At 40.3% G+C, this 10253-nt stretch overlaps 1 protein-coding gene across 1 annotated transcript in view; it reads right to left on the bottom strand.

Annotated features, from left to right (window-relative positions):
- Positions 1–10253, bottom strand: part of ergic1 (endoplasmic reticulum-golgi intermediate compartment 1) — a 161907-nt gene that overhangs the window by 137266 nt on the left and 14388 nt on the right. The window lies entirely within an intron of this gene.

The following is a 10253-nucleotide window of genomic DNA, read 5'->3' as shown; positions in this document are numbered from 1 at the left end:
AGTGGTCTGAGGTGCGTTCCTGAGCACGTGGGAGGAGGGGTAGAGTTTCTGGGCGGGGCTTCGTTGTTCCTTTCGCATGGTTTTTCATGGTGGACGCGGTTGGTGTCGAAACGTGCATGTGGACTCCTAGCACAGACGAAAGGGGCTAACTGGGTGGTCGGTGAGTTTTTGCGTCCGGGCACATGGGTAGGCAGTGTGAATGCATAGAGAGCGAGGGTAGACGCGGGCCGGTGAAAAAGGAGTGTTGGTGGGCAGGAAAATGTCTTCCGTGTTCCCGCAGGAGCATCTAAGAAGACGCATGTTTGTCGCGGATGCGTATTGCTGTATGTAGCGTGTAAAACAGTTTGCTATGGTGCAAGCGGTCATGCGTTGTAACCGAAAACTCGTAGACTGCTTACTTCATTGTGTTTTAACCTCAGTTATAAATGATTGTTTTAAAGATCCCATGAGATACCCCTCGCAAACCGTTTCATACGCTGCATATGGCGATTCACCTCCGCGAGAAACATGCCTCTATGAACAGTCAACGTAGCTCGGAGGTGCATGACATGAATATGGCATTAACCTGACCTGCACCGCATGTGGCCTCCACGAGAGACGAATATAAATGACGCCACTTTTTCTGTGTCCTCGCGTCCGACTTGGTGGGCGTGGCCCTGAAGTTGTCGCCATATCCAATGGTCTTGGAGTTGGTGGGCGTGGCTCCTTCCTGCGTGCGCCATAGGTGTCTCACTTGTCGGCGGCTTAGTGAATCCACGCCTCTTCCGGCGTGCTTTTCATGGTTGTCTTGCCTTAGTGAATTATATATATAGATTGTGGTGGAGAGTGTGCTTTGTGCACTGTGGCGATTAAATAAAGTCAACTGTTGGACTTTTACCTGGTGTTTGGAGTCGTGGACAGGGGTTCGAGGGAGTGAGAGCGCCTCGTATCAACCACATATATATATATACACACACACACACACACACACAGATATACATTTATATATAAATACACACACACATAAGCAGCAAGCACATCAACCTCTGAGCAATCGAATGGTAAACATACAGAGAAAGAGGATGAAAACTACAAGTCAAGTGTATTCACTGCACGTTATTGTGCCGTTACTGGTCTGAAAATAAAGAAAGATGAAGGTCTCATGAACGTTGATCTGCTCAGGTCCCCAAAACATTTTACCAGTGCTCTTAGAAAAGAGAAAATCAACCATTTCAGAAATGTCTGTTAATGCATCACGACAGCAGCAACAAGCCATGGAATTAAAGAACGGGTTTGATTAACAAGACTCTGTGCCTAATTAATCAGCTGGTTGCAGTAAAACTTGTTGGAGTTTGAGGCCCTGACTTAGTTGGTCTTCTGTTGGCTCCCTCACTTCACATTTCAGTTCTGTTTTGGGTGCCATTTAAGGAAAGAAATGAAGAAATTCAGAGGAACAAATCCTTAAAAAGCAATTCAATTACAATGAATTCACAAGAAGTTAATTAGCAGCACCTACAGGGCACTCATTAAAAATAAAAAAAAGGGTTAGAAGAAAACCTGTAGCCGACCCCTGCTCTATGGCACCTTCATTCTGAATTTGCATCGAAGTCAAAGTGGAGAGAGGAACTGAACCATTTTTAGGTGGATTATAATGGTGCTATGGTCTTTTAAGTGCCCCCGAGGGCTAGAGAAGTGTCTACCAACTATGATGGATTGATTATTGCGGCCAAAAATGGGACCTGTGAGGCAGCAGTGCTAACCTAATGCACCACCATGGCTCGCTGAAATAAAATGAATAGAATTAAATATCATTACAGAACATATTTAACAGAGAGTGGCAGATATTTCAAATTCATATAACAAACCAGGTTGCCAGTGAGCATAGCACATTTGCCCAGTCTTGCAGAACAACACAACTTATGAGTTACTTTTCTCATACTTTTCATCTGAATTCCAAAATACAGTAACTGCATATGTTTTGCAAATTAAGAGTATTGAAAGGCCTTCTTTTATTCCATATCAAATCACACTAATGTTTTTACAGCAGCAAATTAAAAATCACTTGGCATACATATAGAAAATTAACAAACAGACGCACACTCAAATGATTAAAACAGAGGTGAGGAGTTTGTTTTAAAGAAATATCACTTTTAATTTTGTGTGTCACGCGTGCACATCAGTGGGTCACCCTCCAAGTTCATCCCAGGCGTGGGCTACCAGGGGGTGTTGCTGCTAACTGTCTTGTCTTCTTCTTCCTCCCCGGTGCAGAGAAACCACCCAGTGAGGGCAAATGAACCTGCCCCTTCCGGCCCCTGGGCCATAAAACGAGACCACCCAGGAGGAGGCAGCATTTCTGGTTCATCGACCGAAGTGCTTTGATTGTGTTGACTGAACTAGCCTGAGTGTTATGGTGCAGCCCTTTTGTTTAACGCCATCGCGCATTGGTAAACGAGGACAGCCGGGTTGGCACCCCAAAAATTATTGCAGTATCGGCCTCTCATGGCTTCAGTACTTAACAATTTAAGAATAAATGATGGTACTTAAAAACATGTCTATTCCTGAAGGTGGACAGCCAAGGAAACAGATTGAGAACACTTGGGATTTATCACGCGACATTTGATCATATAATTATCAATAGTCTGCTAAAGCCGAGCATTCGCTTTGAATTATTATGCTACTGCCTAAAATCATGCAGTTATCAGAAATCAATAATAATTTACAGCATTGGGTTTATATTAGTGGGGACCTTGACCAAGTAGTACAACATTTGGCTGTTTTTTTTGGAATATTACTGATTCAGAAGCCAACTTTTGATAAAAAGCAAAAGGCGGAAAGATTCATCCTCTGCCAAGGATTTCTCCTTTTTTATGTTCTCTTCTCACATTTATTTTGGATAACTTTACTACTTTTATCCAGAAGGACAATATTTCATAAGAATCACTGCAAGTGTTCTATTTCAAGCCTTTTAAAGTTATATTGAAAACTGTTGAAAATCAGGAACATTCCATTCTGGAAACAAGTACAAGTTCTACAGCGTGTTGAAGGAAAATAACAGATATATCCACATTAAAAATACATTAACATTTTCTAAAGATTAAAGTGTGACAGAAAACTTATGAAACATCTTGCAAAAAAAGTTCCCAGGCTTAGGTTACGTCAACACTAGTGCATTTTTAGTAGCAATACGCAGATATTAGTCTCCCATTTTGCCTTTCACCCACACTACCCTGGCCTTTTTAACACACGAAAACAGAGACTTTTGAAAACGCTCTCTAGCATCACAAACTTCTGAAAATGCCGGTGCAGTGGTGCAGCATGGATGAGTGAAAAGGTTGAGTTTTGAAAACATAAACTCTAACCACCTGTCAATTAGTTCATATTTATTACGCGGCCTTCCCCTGCTTGGATCCTGCTCATTACACCGTCTCATTGCCCTGATTAAACCTAACGGTCACTCTAACAGCTTCAGGAGTCCTCTGCTGAGATGGAAGAACCTGTTGGAAGGATGGCCATCCATCAATCAGCTGTTTACAGCAGGGTGGCGAAATTGAAGCCAATATGAAGTATACGGCATATGACAGTTTAAAGGACAGCGCAAGCATAACAAACACATGAGAAATAACTGGTCGAGATGTCAGCTGGTGAAGGAGACGCAGACAGTAACAGCGAACGACAAGAGAAAAAGATTGGCACTCGGAAAGATGTTGCTACTTCATTGCTGCAGATGTATGAAGAAATTTTTGAAGAAAATTTGTATGCGGCTGCAAAACCACATTTAACTCCTGCCAAGTTAAAATAACAGAATCATAAAATTATTAACAACGGCTCGCCAACCCCCAGAGCGCTGGCCACTTAGCGGTTCTGCCGCTCACTTGTGGGGATGCGGATGTACAAGTTAAACAGATTTTATTGTCATGAGAAATGTTACATATGCATAATAGAACCATTTTACATTACAGCGAGTAATTAACCATATACAAAATAGTAAAATGTAATAATTTGAAAGTAAATTATGCTTCAAGTTGCGTTATTCTTTGCATTATACAATTTCGTTCTGTTTGGATTTGAAATTAACACGCAAATACTTTTTAAACTCATGCTTTTACTGTAAAAACTATTTTTTGAATTAACATTTCATTAATATCGCATTGTATTTTGCTTCCTTTCATCGTGACAACACAACGTATAACTGCCTGTGAGTGAATATCGTCTCTATCTCTCTAATAAATAATCCTACTTTTTCGAATGTTTGGCTCCGAAATTCGTTAATTGTCTTTGCAAAAGCTATTCTAACGGGAAACAGTAAAAGTTTTAATACAAATGGCATATCAAGATCTCCTTTGGTGTCTAATGTTATTGGCGGAAGCTGTCCTACATTACTTTTCTTGGATAGATCCTTCTTTCAACAGTATTTCGGCTGGTGGAAGACTGGATTCAGGGTTTTTTTTTCTATAATTTGATTGAACATTCCGGTTGATTTTGCGACTTCTCTCATTGTGCTAAGTATCATAGTTCGCTTACAGCGCTACGCGCTGGCCTCTATGCGGTTCTGCCACTCGCATGTGAGAATGTGGATGTAAAATTTAAACAAATTTTTATTTTCATGGGAATTGTTACATATGCATCAATGCGACCTATAACTAACTGCCCATGATTGAATTTCGTTTCTCTCTCTCTATTAAATAAAATGACTTTTTCGAATGTTTGGCTCTGAGATTTGTTAATTGTCTTTGCAAAAGCTATTCTAATGGGAAACTGTTAACACTTTAATACGAATGGCATATCAAGATCTCCTTTGGTGTCTGATGTTATCCGCGGAAGATGTCCTACATTGCCTTTCTTGGATAGGTCCTTCTTTCTATAGTAATTTGTATGTTGTAAGAGCAGATGGTGTTAACGGCTGTAGATATTCTTTGGGATGTTTTAAGTTGATGTTTTCATCTTCCGCACGATCACCACCAACTGTTTCAGCATAGTCTATTGATATGCATTTAACCAATCCGCTGTGTAACCGTTTCAACATTTTTAGATGCATTTAACCAATTTGCCGTGTAACAGTTTGACATTTTTGAATGCATTTAACCAATTTGATGTGAAACCGATCAACATTTTTGCCGTTAATTTGATCGACTTCCTCGTTTCTTGGTGCTAGGATTACCAGTGTACTCATTTCTTCTGTTAATAACGTGATGAAATTCTTCAATAAGATTTGGACATAATAGGTCTTCTTTAATTGGGAAGTTCAAGTGAGGAAAACGTTAAAATATGTAAGAGCTGAGAGCACAGTAAGTGTGCCTGACAAAAACATTCACATGAATGAGAGGTGAGAGGACAGTGGGCGTGGTTGAATATGGTTGAGAGGATGACGAGACTTGATAAAATCTCATGGCAAAAGTCTTGTCACGTCTCGTCTCATGAGACTTGAAAAAATCTCTTGGAAATAGTCTTGTCTAGTCTCAAGATTTTTTTATGTAATAGAGAGATATAAATAGTAGATAAAAATGAAAAACAGTGAGAAATATTAAAGTATTCAGGCTCTTACTTTCTACACATTTTGTGTTACAGATTTAATTTTAAACTAGCTGTCCCCCATGGGTCCGCTCGTGTAGTAGTGAAACAGGACAAACTTTAAAAATCAATAAACAAACAGGTATCACTACCTAAGCGGAGGCAAGTTACACTCCAAAACGTGAAGAGAGGTAGACCGAGTCGAACGGAGGTCGGCGAGTGAATGAGAAGGGCCCTGCCCAGCTCCCCACTCCTGACGTCACGCTTCCCCCTCCCCTTGGTATACAACTGCTCTCTTGGATTCGCACAAATAAATCACTCCTGTAAGTGAACTATGATACTTGGCACAATGAGAGAAGTCGCAAAATCAACCGCAATGTTCAAGCAAATTATAGAAAAAAAACCCTGAATCCAGTCTTCCATCGGCCGAATTACTGTTGAAAGAAGGGTCTATCCAAGAAAGGAAATGCAGTACATCTTCCAGTGATAACATTAGACACCAAAGGAGATCTCGATATGCCATTCGTATTAAAACATTTACAGTTTCCCATTAGAATAGCTTTTGCAAAGACAATTAACAAATCACAGAGACAAACAATCGAAAAAGTCTGTTTATTTATTAGAGAGAAAGAAATGATATTCACTCACAGGCAGTTATATGCTGTGTTGTCACGATGAAAGTCCAAACACGGAAACAAAATTCAATGCAATATTGACGAAAAGTTAATTAAAAAAATAGTTTTTACTGAGGTAAAAGCGTGAGTTTAAAAAGTATTTGCGTGTTAATTTCAAATCCAAACAGAACAAAATTGTATTTTGCAACGAATAACGCAACATGAAACATAATTTACTTTCAAAATATTAAGTTTTACTATTTTTTAATATCCTTCTATATAAAAGCGGTCGGGATTGTCCTTCCGTCCCGTGAGTGCTACGCAGGCGCTGAGTTTCACACACACCCCGTCCATTTTGCAATGCACGATGGGATTTGTAGTTTCGTTTTTCCAGGTAAAAGATGATTTTCTACTCCAGACTGTGCGATATCTTCTTCTGTCTTACTATATAAAAGCGGTCGGGATTGTCCTTCCGTCCCAGGAGTGGAAAGCGTAGCGGTATTCTGCTTATCACAGACTTACTACTTGCAGCTTGCGGTACGAAGCGACATGATGTGAGCAGAGTTCTGGTGCTCCCATCATTCCCTTGCTTTTGTGCGCGATGCGCTGGAAAAATAGACAAAATTATGTCTCTGGAAATAATTAATGTTGATGGAGTACAAATGCCACACCGCGTAGTAAATATCAGGGGGGTTCAAAAGGATGACCTCAATATAGAAAAAAAGTTTAAATTTCATCACAAAAATAACAAACGAGTATTAAAGTAATACCGCTCAAATGCAATATAACCAAATTAGATAGATAGATAGATACTTTATTAATCCCAAGGGGAAATTCACATAATCCAGCAGCAGTATACTGATACAAAGAAACAATATTAAATTAAATAGTAATAAAAATGAAAAGAATTAAAATAAAATTAATGTTCGATTTACTCCCCCGGGTGGAATTGAAGCGTCGCATAGTGTGGGGGAGGAACGATCTCCTCAGTCTGTCAGTGGAGCAGGACGGTGACAAAAGTCTGTCACTGAAGCTACTCCTCTGTCTGGAGATGATCCTGTTAAGTGGATGCAGTGGATTATTCATGATTGACAGGAGTTTGCTTAATGCCCGTCGCTCTGCCACAGATGTTAAACTGTCCAACTTTAATCCTACAATGGAGCCTGCCTTCTTAACAAGTTTGTCCAGGCGTGAGGCGTCTTTCATCTTTATGCTGCCACCCCAGCACACCACCGCGTAGAAGAGGGCACTCGCCACAACCGTCTGGTAGAACATCTGCAGCATCTTACTGCAGATGTTGAAGGATGCCAACCTTCTCAGAAAGTATAGTCTGCTAATTAATGAGTTTGTATAAAATAGCAAATTGATCTACATATTGAATTGCCTTAAGAAGTGGTCAACTTAAAAGTCGGTCGCCTTAAAAGGCGGGTCAGCCTAGTGGTTAATTACTCACTGTAATGTAAAATAGTTCTATTATGCATATGTAACATTTCCCATGACAATAAAAATCTGTTTAACTTGTACATCCACATCTCCATAAGTGAGCGGCAGAACCACTAAGTGGCCAGTGCTCCGGGGGTTTGTGAATGAAGCGAGCAGGAGGCAAAACCCCCTAATATTTATTTATTAAAAGAACTTCTGTAAAAAGCCAAATATCCCCCTGAGGACAAATAAAGTTCTATCTATCCACTGTTAGGTTTAATTATTTTCAGATCACCTGTTAAATACAAATTGTAATATCTGGAGTAGCTAATTCGCAGGTCATGCACTACCAAAACTTCTGGTACAAGACATTGTTAAGTAAATATTTCAGATCAGCCAATTTTTACTTACAATGAAAAATGCAAATTAATACCACATTAAAAAAATCTCCCTAGATTACCCTGATGAACTACAATATGTTCAATCACATAATGGTAGACCTGACAGACCTGACTTTCAAGTCTGACGCTCATCAGTCATCACTCATTGTGTGGTAATTTGGACAAGGGTCAGTGACTCATAACAGTGACACCTTTCACCAGGTTCAGGGCCGCGTCATGCAGACTCGATGCTTTTGTAATCGTCACCAGCTGGTAATTCGACACTTTTGATTCAGCAATTGTCAGTGTAGCTTTCAATTTATAAATATTGCTCATTAGTACAGTGCCCTCCATAAAGTTTCAGAAAAAGACACATTTCCTCCTTGATTTCACCCCCTGCTCCACAGTTAAAAATTACAAATCAAACATTTCAGTTGCAATTAAAGTGCACATTACAGACTTTCATTTAAAGGTATCTGCAGACATTTCACTCACACAACACTTTTCTACATGGACCCCCAATTTCAGGGCACCGTAATGTTTAGACAATTGGCGTCCCAGTTGTTTGTGATTCCTCAGGTGAGTTTTGTGGCTTCATAGGGTACTTCAGCTTGCTTCTACCTTTTTGAGTCCGTAGTTGCCATTGAGCTGTGCCAATGAAAGTCAAAGAAGCCATTAAGAGGCTGAAGAGCAAGAATAAAATTAATGGAGACATCGGTAAAACCTTAGAATGATCAAAATCAACTGCCGGGAATATCGTGAAGAAGAAAGAACACACTGGTGAGTTCAGTAACCACAAAGGGACTGGTAGGCCAAGGAAGACCACTACAGCTGATGACAGATGAATCCTCACTGTGGTCAAGAAGAAGCCCTCAATGCCTGTCCAACAGACCAGAAACAGTCCACAGGGGGCAGATGTGTGAGTGTGTCAGAGACGATAATCACCAGAAGACTTCATGAACAGAAACACAGGGGGACACACTGCAAGATGCACACCACAAAAACAGGACGGCCAGATTACAGTTTGTGGAAAAGGACTTCAAAGAGCCTGCAGAATTCTGGGGAAAGTTCTTGTGGACAGACGAGACAAAGATGAACTTGACAAGAGCAAGGTGTGGAGACCAAAAGGAATTGCCAAAGATCCAAAGCAGACCACCTCATCGGTTAAACATGGTGGTGGGGGTGTTATGGCTTGGGCATGTAAGGCTGCAACAGGTCATGATACACTTCTCTTTTAATGGAACTGCTGATGGTAGTGACACAATGAATTCTGAGATGTACAGAAACATCTGATCTGCTCAAGACAATGCCTACAAACTGAGACGGCACTTCATCCAACAATAAGATGATGATCCAAATACACTGCTGAGGCGACACAGGAGTTTAGCAAAGCTAAAAAATGGAAAATTCTTAAACGGCCAAGCCAGTCACCTCATTTAAACCCAGTTGGGCAGACCTTCCATATGCTGAATAGAAAACATACGGGGACAAGCCGCCCAAAACAAGCAGGAGCTGAAGATGGCTGCATTAGAGGCTTGGTAGAGCATCACCAGAGAAGACCCTCAGCACCTGGTGATGTCTATGAATCGCAGAATTCAAGCAGTCATTGCATGTTAGGGACATGTGACAAAGTCTTAAATGTGACCATGGCTTTAGCAGACCTGCCATTGCTGTGTCTCAACATTATGGTACCCTGAAATGAGGGGACCATGTAGAAAAAGTATTGTGTGACCAAAATGTCTGCACATCCCCTTAAATGAAAGCTTGCAATGTGCACTTTAATCAAAATGATTTGTAATGTTTAAACTGTGGAGGAGAGGGGCAAGTCAAGGAAAAATGTGTGTTTGTCCCAAAAATTATGGAGGGCCCTGTGGATTACGATTAACAGAACATAAATTAGAAATAGTGTCCTGCATTTTCTTAAGGCTTATAAAACAATAATACATAATTTTGGCTTACGAATGAATTTACATTATTAAAAGATTACATCTCGCCTGAAGAAGGGGCCCCGAGTTGCCTGGAAAGCTTCCATGTTGTAATCTCTTTAGTCAGCCAATTAAAGGCGTCATTTTGTTTGACCTCTCACTACTATTCACATCAATAAAGAAATCAAACTGAAATGTTTTTGACTTTTTGTATTTGTATTTTGTAGGCCAACAGTTCACATAACAGACATCAGCAACACGCATTAACTTTGTATTCCAAACACAATCCGTTTGCACTTTCCATCCAGAATAACAGAAAGACTCGAATTAACACATCCTGAAAATGAAGTGTCAAGAGAGGCGAGGAGAAAAAAAGTCCATGTCAGCTCAGCTTGTTCAAACAGGAGAACTCACAGAAAGCTTTA

The sequence above is a fragment of the Polypterus senegalus genome, chromosome 13 (assembly GCF_016835505.1).
Source record: "Polypterus senegalus isolate Bchr_013 chromosome 13, ASM1683550v1, whole genome shotgun sequence".
Taxonomy (NCBI): domain Eukaryota; kingdom Metazoa; phylum Chordata; class Cladistia; order Polypteriformes; family Polypteridae; genus Polypterus; species Polypterus senegalus.
This window is presented reverse-complemented; position numbering and strand designations above follow the sequence as displayed.